The following is a 7416-nucleotide window of genomic DNA, read 5'->3' on the forward strand; positions in this document are numbered from 1 at the left end:
GCGCTGAAAATAGAGCAGTAAAATGAACACAGAGGGCGTTCCTCACCCTGAAGAAGTGGGCACAAGTCTTGGCTTTATTAAGCACAATTTGAAAATGGTTTACAGGCTTTTTTCTTTTTGCTAAATATTCCCAGGAGAGAAAATAGAGAATTTTGAAATAATGTCATAAAGTTCAAAATGGATCTCCATGTCTGCAGCTTGTCAAGTCATGCATCTCTAAGTCTGTCTTGACATCTTCCTCTTTCACTGCCAACACCTGATCAATCACTCTCATCTGTATATTTCATGTTTGTAATATCTCCAGTCCACCCACCTCTTTCCAGCTCACTGTCACTCTTCCAGACCAGGTCTGCAGGCCAACATAATATTTTATCTGAATAACTGCATGTATGTCCTAAGTTACCTCTCTCTCTTCCTCTTCCTGTCTCCCCTCATCCAGAGTAATCTTGACAATCCTGAGTCAGATTCTGTCTCTCACTAGCTTTACACCCTTCAACGGCTTCTGACTGTTCTTGGGCGAATGTTCAAACATTTTATCATGCTTTACAAGGCTCTGCGTTATCTGCTTCTGCCCACCTCGTGTCGCCACTCCCCTTGTCACTATGCAAATGCCACTCTGGCTTCCCTCTGATTTCTAGAAAGTACCTGCTTCTTTCTGTGGGTTATTCCCATGCCTGTACCCTCCTCTGAGTTCTACCCTTCTGCCTGGTAAACTCTTACTGATCCCTTCATCCAGATTTAAACATTCCGCCTTGGAGGAAGACTTCTCTGTGTTCCTATCCTTCATTTAGTTTTGTTACTTCTCATATTCATTGAACTGTGCACTTCTTGAGATCACTTAAAAACAACTCTAACATGCATTGATTGAAGGAAGAAAGGAAGGAACAAAGAAAGAAACAATGGAACTCAAAACTGAAAGTTTCCAACATTTGAGCAGTACAATGTCATCAGTGTTTTGGGTGATAGTGTTGATGGGGTTGTTGCTGTGGAAAATTGAATAAAGTTTACTTACTTGCAGATAGACTCATTTAGATTTATGAATTTAAAATGTATACCTTTTTGTACTGTCTTCTATAATTACTGTGGTTTGGATTACAACTTGCCATTTGAGGTTTTTATTTCAAGCACTCAAATAACAAAAGGCGACCATTTCTTACATTATCTCCAATACTACCAGGTGTTCTTCCATCATCAAATTGTTAAAGAAAACACACAAAACATATGGTTTCCATTGCTCCCTGCATAATCTGGAGCTATAGATATGCAGGATGCTCACACTCTCAGCAGAAAGGAGTGAGCATGAAATATTCATAAGCTTGATGTTTGTGATTATTAAGTAAAGGCCAATTCTGGTGAGTTTGTCATTTTTTAAAAAATATGTAGTTATTTATTAAGCAGCTAAATATTTGCTATATGATAGTTCTCATTACAATACTAGCTGAGACAGATTCCCTAAGAGGTATATGGAAGACTCTTGAAAATAAAGGACAGAAAAGCCTTATGAAATACAGATGCACTCAGAAATCAGTACAACTAATACATATCATCTTTAAGGTTTTAAAAAGGTACTCGTCATAATATTTATTTTAACTTCCAGTAAAAAAGTAGAGCATGAGGCTTTGGGATTTGGAGACACTCAGATGTGAGCTAAGTCTTCCTCTTTCACTTACTACTTCTTGTGAATTGGGCAAGTTACTAAACTTTGCTTAGCGTCAATTTTCTTATTCTCATCTGCAAAGTGGTAGCAGTAATTGCACGAGGCTCGTAGGATGGTTGCCAACAGTATTGAGGTAGTGAAATGCCAAGTAGTTATCTCAGTGTTTCCCACATAATACATGTTTGATATTTTGTTTTTATTGATTATATAATATTTTCTCTTGAAATTTGGCATTAGTTCTACACAAATGGAAACCAAGTTGGGCAAGTCCTGGGTCAAACACCTGCTAAGGTCAGAACTAGTGGAAAGAGTATGTAGATTTAGATCCCCAAGAGCAGAAGTTCAGAGATGGCTCTGTTACATCTTTCCTTTGAAACTTTGGGTAAGTCACTGGATCTCATATCCCTGATCTGTAAAATGAGGATAATGGTTGCTTTAACTGCATAAAGTTGATGAGATCTTATAAATCAACATATTTTATGCATTGTGATAATATTATTAAACATCAGCTTTTCTATTTAATTCTTTCATTTAACAAATATTTAGTGAGCACTTGCACTTTGATAGGGCCATTTTGATTTGACTGCAAGAATAGAGATGCATTATATGTCTTGTTTCAGTAAGTTCCATCCATATCTCCCTACTAGTAAGAAGAAAATAAGCTTTTGGTGTTTAAAAGCCTATAAATCTACTACTGTAAATTGATTAACTGATGTTACAAATATGTGCAGTTAATATGGGTTCAAAAATGTGGTGAAATATTCAAAAATTGAAACATTGCTCACAATGGCAAACTGTAGGAAAAAGTCTAAGACATCACTAACAGTGAAAGAAATAAATCAATGATACATCCATGCAAAGGAATATTATGCAGCTCTTGAAAAGAATAAGGCATACCTGCATGAGAGGCATCATTTTCATACTGCAAGGTTATGCCGCAGAGTTGTGTGGAGTACAGAGTCTAGACTGCTTGAATTTGAATCACACTTCACTGCCTTCTGTGTAAATTTGTTCAAGTCACTGTCTGCATTATACTACCCTTTCCCTGTGTCTCCAACTGCTTGATACTTGGACCTCTCCCAAAAGATGCAGGGATTATCTGAACAGAATTTAGAAAAATGCCAGGTTTAGACACACACTCTATATGAGTTTGTTTGCTGCTGCTGTTATTATTATTATTGAATTGGTACCTCAAAATTTATTATTAAGTAAAAATCAAAATGCATGAAACTGTCCACATACTATATCCATGTATAAAAGTATATGTTAAAGGATAGAAAATATATGTTTAAATGCACAACACATATTTCTGGAAGCATCTAGAAGAAATTCACTATGTTAGTATCTTTTTGGAGGGTAAATGGAAAACTGGGTGGCATGAAAGAGAAGGAGAGAGAATTATCTCTAATTAGAAAATAATTGTAATCTGTTTAAAATATTTACCATATTCACATATCACCTCTTAAAAAAACAAGGAGAATAAAATAAGTAAATATATGTAACCACATTGTAATCCGTGATTTTATATTTTTGACATTTTTCCATGTCAATGGAAAATGGGCCACATCAATGAGCTTAGTATTTGTCATTCATGTGTGTGTGTGATTATTGTATGCTACCACCTCAGTCCTCCCAGGTTCATTTTCATCAAAGTAAACCAGGGTAAAAATTTCTAAGCACTGTTTAGATCTTCAACAAAACCTTGAATACTTTTAGAAATTAAATACCCTTAAATGAATTGGAGCATCTCAGAGCCCAGAAAGCATGAGTCATGGAGAATGGACTCCTCCAGCAACTCAAATCCCAGGCTCCTCTGCACTCACGACGGCTGTATGTGGGAGGCCCCAGAGATTCGCCTGAAATAGGGTCAATTGGAGTCTGTCTCAATAAATTTACAAGGATGTTTTACTAAAAGGAGTTGCTTCTTCGAGGCCACTGCCACTATTAACACTAAGAGGAAAGTTTCAAAAAAATTAAAACCACCCTCTCTATCCTCCTCGAATAGAACATCAATTCATGTAAATTGTTCCTTGTAAGTAGCCTCAGAGTCATTTAAAGCATTTTATTTAATCCACGTGGGCGAAGGCTCAAGGTTTCCAGTTTTTGTGCTTCTGCTGGAAGGAAGCTTCTCAGTGTCCTGTGGTTTTCAAAAGGTGCTTACAAGGTTTTCCAAGAGTAATTGTCCACGGCAAGCAATCCAGAGCTGGAGACCTCAGTCATTGCAGCAGGAGGCTTATCTGACAGGCTTATCTGTACTTTTATCAGCAAGACAGGCGATCTTGGGAGCCCATGTCTCAAAGCAGCACAGCCTTCTCTCTACCATTTGCCGACAACATGTGTCTCTTGACCATGAAGGCGAAAGACAGTGCCTCGGTTCTGCTTTCAGGGGAAATACACGTGACCGGAAGGAGAAGTTGAAGTTCCTTCTCTTTGGGGATGTACAGTAAAGGCAGCAAAACCTTGTCCTTAGCAGGAATATGCATGAGGCTCTTGCTGTGCCCTCTAATCCGAATGCCACTCCGTCACCCTCTTTTGTTCTGGACACAGAGAGCTTGGTAGTGATTATGGCTCTGCCTCTTACTAGCTATGTGGCTTTCAGCACACTAGTTAACCTTTCTAGGCCACATTTTTCAAATCTGTAGGGTAGGAATAAATAAATTAATTTGACTAATATCTGAGTTGCTACTCTATGCAGGATTTGGACTTTTGCAGTACAGCAGAGAGTTACAGAGGTACAAAAGAGAGGCTCCCTGAACAACCTCTCTTTTGTACCTCTGTAACTATTTCCTGTACGGCAAAAGTACTGTACTGTAATAAAATATTTTTCCTTAGGTTACTCATGATGATGGGATATTTCTCCTAAGGTTGCTGAGGGTGATGGGCCATTCCCCCTATGGTTACTGATAATGGTGGAGTATTCTTCTAAGATTATTAAACACTTCTCATAAGGTTATTGAGGGTGTGAAAGGACAATGTCTACCTACAGAATTAGTTGTGGAGACTCGGAGAAATGCAGGTCAAGCTGTCGGCAGTGCTGTCCCAGTTTAGGCAGTGAGCAAATGTGAACACTGCCCACCTCAGCGTAATTTCAGTTTCTCAGGGAAGCCCCTAACTGGTTCAAATTCTTCTATTCTATGCTTTCAGGAATCCTGGTACCTCTTCTTGAGGGTCTTACTACATTTGTACTTTTATATTAACTTGGGTAATTATTCAATTTATTTCTGATTCTCCCACCAGACCTTAAGTTCCATCAGGACAGGGCTGCTGGTTTTTTTATTATTGTTATTTGTCTCTATTTTCTCCCAAGGGCAGTTGCTCAATGAAGGCCTGGGAGATTTACATACTTGTATTTTTAATGAATAAATGAGCATATTGAGCAATATGTGCTCCCTCTTTCTCTCTCAATTTCATTTCAGAAAGCAAGAACACATATTTCTCTTGCTTATCCCAGCCAGGATCTAAATATGCAAATACGCTGCTTTTCTACAAGATAACTCACTGTGAGTCAATTGCAGGACAGGCTCAATACAATGGAGCCCGAATTTCTCAGGTGAGCATCAGCATTTTCTCTGACCTGGAACCGTTGCTTCATTTGCATTGTTAACTGTATTATGAATATGTTCAACTCCATACCTGGTATTTGATGCCTTAATAGGCTTTCTAAGGGGTTTTGTGATGGAGAAATTGTCCTCCAAATTCTCTTGGTGGCCCCCTGCATGCTCTTTTATAATGTCTACCTGGCAGGTGCATTGGCCATACAATGAATTCAGCAATAATTACCTCTGAAATCCAAAACCACATACTGTTTCAGGACCCGGGAGGGATTTAGCTGAATGCCCCTATTAGCTTGAAGCTCAGATTGAAGAAAAAGGAAACACCTGCTTTTCACATTTTAACAGCATTTGTGAAAATCCGTGGGCATCCTCTGCGTGCCGCGACAGGGCACAGCTCAGCCTTGCTACCCCTGCCTTCCGTACTTCTTTTCTATGGGTTATTTTGTCTTCTCTAGAATCTTCTCACATTCTATTTTCATTGTGACTCCAAACAGCATTTTCATTTCGAATCTATGGCAGCCCAAGGTCGTGTCAGAGAATAAAATCAAATTAACAGAGGGTCAAACATTCAGGACGACCAAGCCCAGGCATGAATGTGAAATTGTTAACACAAGGGCAACCCCTAAAGGTTTATGAAAACATAAGAAAGACAAATGCAGATGAGGACAGGCTAAGGGACTGGCTGACCAAAACACGAGTGACCTGAAGGGCAATGCTGGACACAGAGTAGGCACTTAGAGTTGTGTTTGAAGGATTCTGTAGAGTGATCAATCATCCTGGTTTTCTCAAGACATGAATTCCTGTGCTAAGACTGGGAAAATCTCAAGAAAATTAGGACAGGTTGGTCACCCTAGATTCGCATACACTGACTTCGGGTTTTCTGATAGCTCAGACTCATCCTGCTTCCACCCTGTGATAACCGTGGTTGCAGGCGACGCTACGTCCACTTCCCTTCTATTCTTTCCAGCCATATGAGTTCAAAGCACATGTCCATATTGTGTCTCTTGTGGACAGTGCACTTGGAGATGGAAAGGATGGGTGAGGGAAGAAAGAATTGTTGCGTTTTGATATATCCAATATATTTTTTCTTTCCTTTTATTCTCTTTTCAGGCAAAGAAATGTGGACACGGACATCTAAGAGCTTTTAGAATATAATTTCAAAGGCAGGACTGATTCTGTGAAAAGCCATCAAATGTACTGTCTGACAGCTGTTCCTGCCCAGCAAATGAACAGGATACCTACAACAGGATACCTGGCGACTACCATGTCATCAGGGCCATGAGATGTACGGAGTTGACCAGGGAGCAGCAAAAATCTAACTCAAAACAGAAAACCACGCAGCCTAGGACAGTGGTCGCTGGAGTATATATTTTATTCTTGTTTATTAGAAAAAAATCTCAAGCCATCAAAGATAGAAAAGAAAAACGGGGGAAAACAAAGAATTGAAATCAATGTATAAGAGACAAGACTACAATTGCTACATTTATAGTATTAGAAGGAAAAAAGAAACTCTTTAAGGTGAGGGGAAAAAAAAACCAGATCAGAGTTCAGAAATCCCTCCAGGGCACGAACAAAATGAAGTGACAGACTCTAGGTAGGAAGATAATACCGCGCCTGAAGCTAGCAAAGTTCTAGACTTGATATAACAGAGATACCATGCAGCTGAAAAAAAAAATTGCTGGGGTCAGATCATACAGATGGTTGCCCCACACCACTCCAGGAATTCAAAACAAAGATGAGATTCTGGGGGAGGCTGGACAAGGAACAAATGGCTCTGTTGTAAAAGTTAAATGAGATTTCCATGCCTGCCACTCCAGTGGCTCAGGGCACACCTCTAACTATTTGTTTTTAATTGGCCCTCAGCAGCATCACCGTAGGAATAGGAAAAGCTAAAGTGGACCTGCATTAGGATACCGTCATCCACAAAAACCCAGCCTTGTCCCTCAGGCTGCAATGGGCAGTAGGTTGGGGGACCATTTTAACAAGGGAAAACAATGGCAACAACAGACAGGCAAAATCTCACATGCTTTCTGAGGAAAGAGACGTAAAAAAACGTGGAACAAAATATTCATTGAATGTTTGTGTCTCAGCAATTGCAGATGTAAATTAAGGTGCATTTAAAATGCCACCTTAAGATGTCTAGTGTGTCCTGGGTGGGATGTGTATGCATGCATTGCACCTTGTATTATGTAATGTCTAGGCTGC

At 39.4% G+C, this 7416-nt stretch overlaps 1 long non-coding RNA gene across 1 annotated transcript; it reads right to left on the reverse strand.

Moving 5' to 3' along the window:
• Positions 1-1834: 1834 nt before the first annotated feature.
• Positions 1835-5641, reverse strand: LOC105507980. Its single transcript, XR_001001186.1, has 3 exons — positions 5438-5641; positions 2555-2756; positions 1835-2067 (listed from the first exon to the last, which is right to left on the reverse strand). It is a non-coding gene; the product is annotated as an uncharacterized LOC105507980 (long non-coding RNA).
• Between the last annotated feature and the right edge of the window lie 1775 nt (positions 5642-7416).

This window comes from Colobus angolensis, unplaced genomic scaffold (genome assembly GCF_000951035.1).
Source record: "Colobus angolensis palliatus isolate OR3802 unplaced genomic scaffold, Cang.pa_1.0 Scaffold156, whole genome shotgun sequence".
NCBI lineage: Eukaryota > Metazoa > Chordata > Mammalia > Primates > Cercopithecidae > Colobus > Colobus angolensis.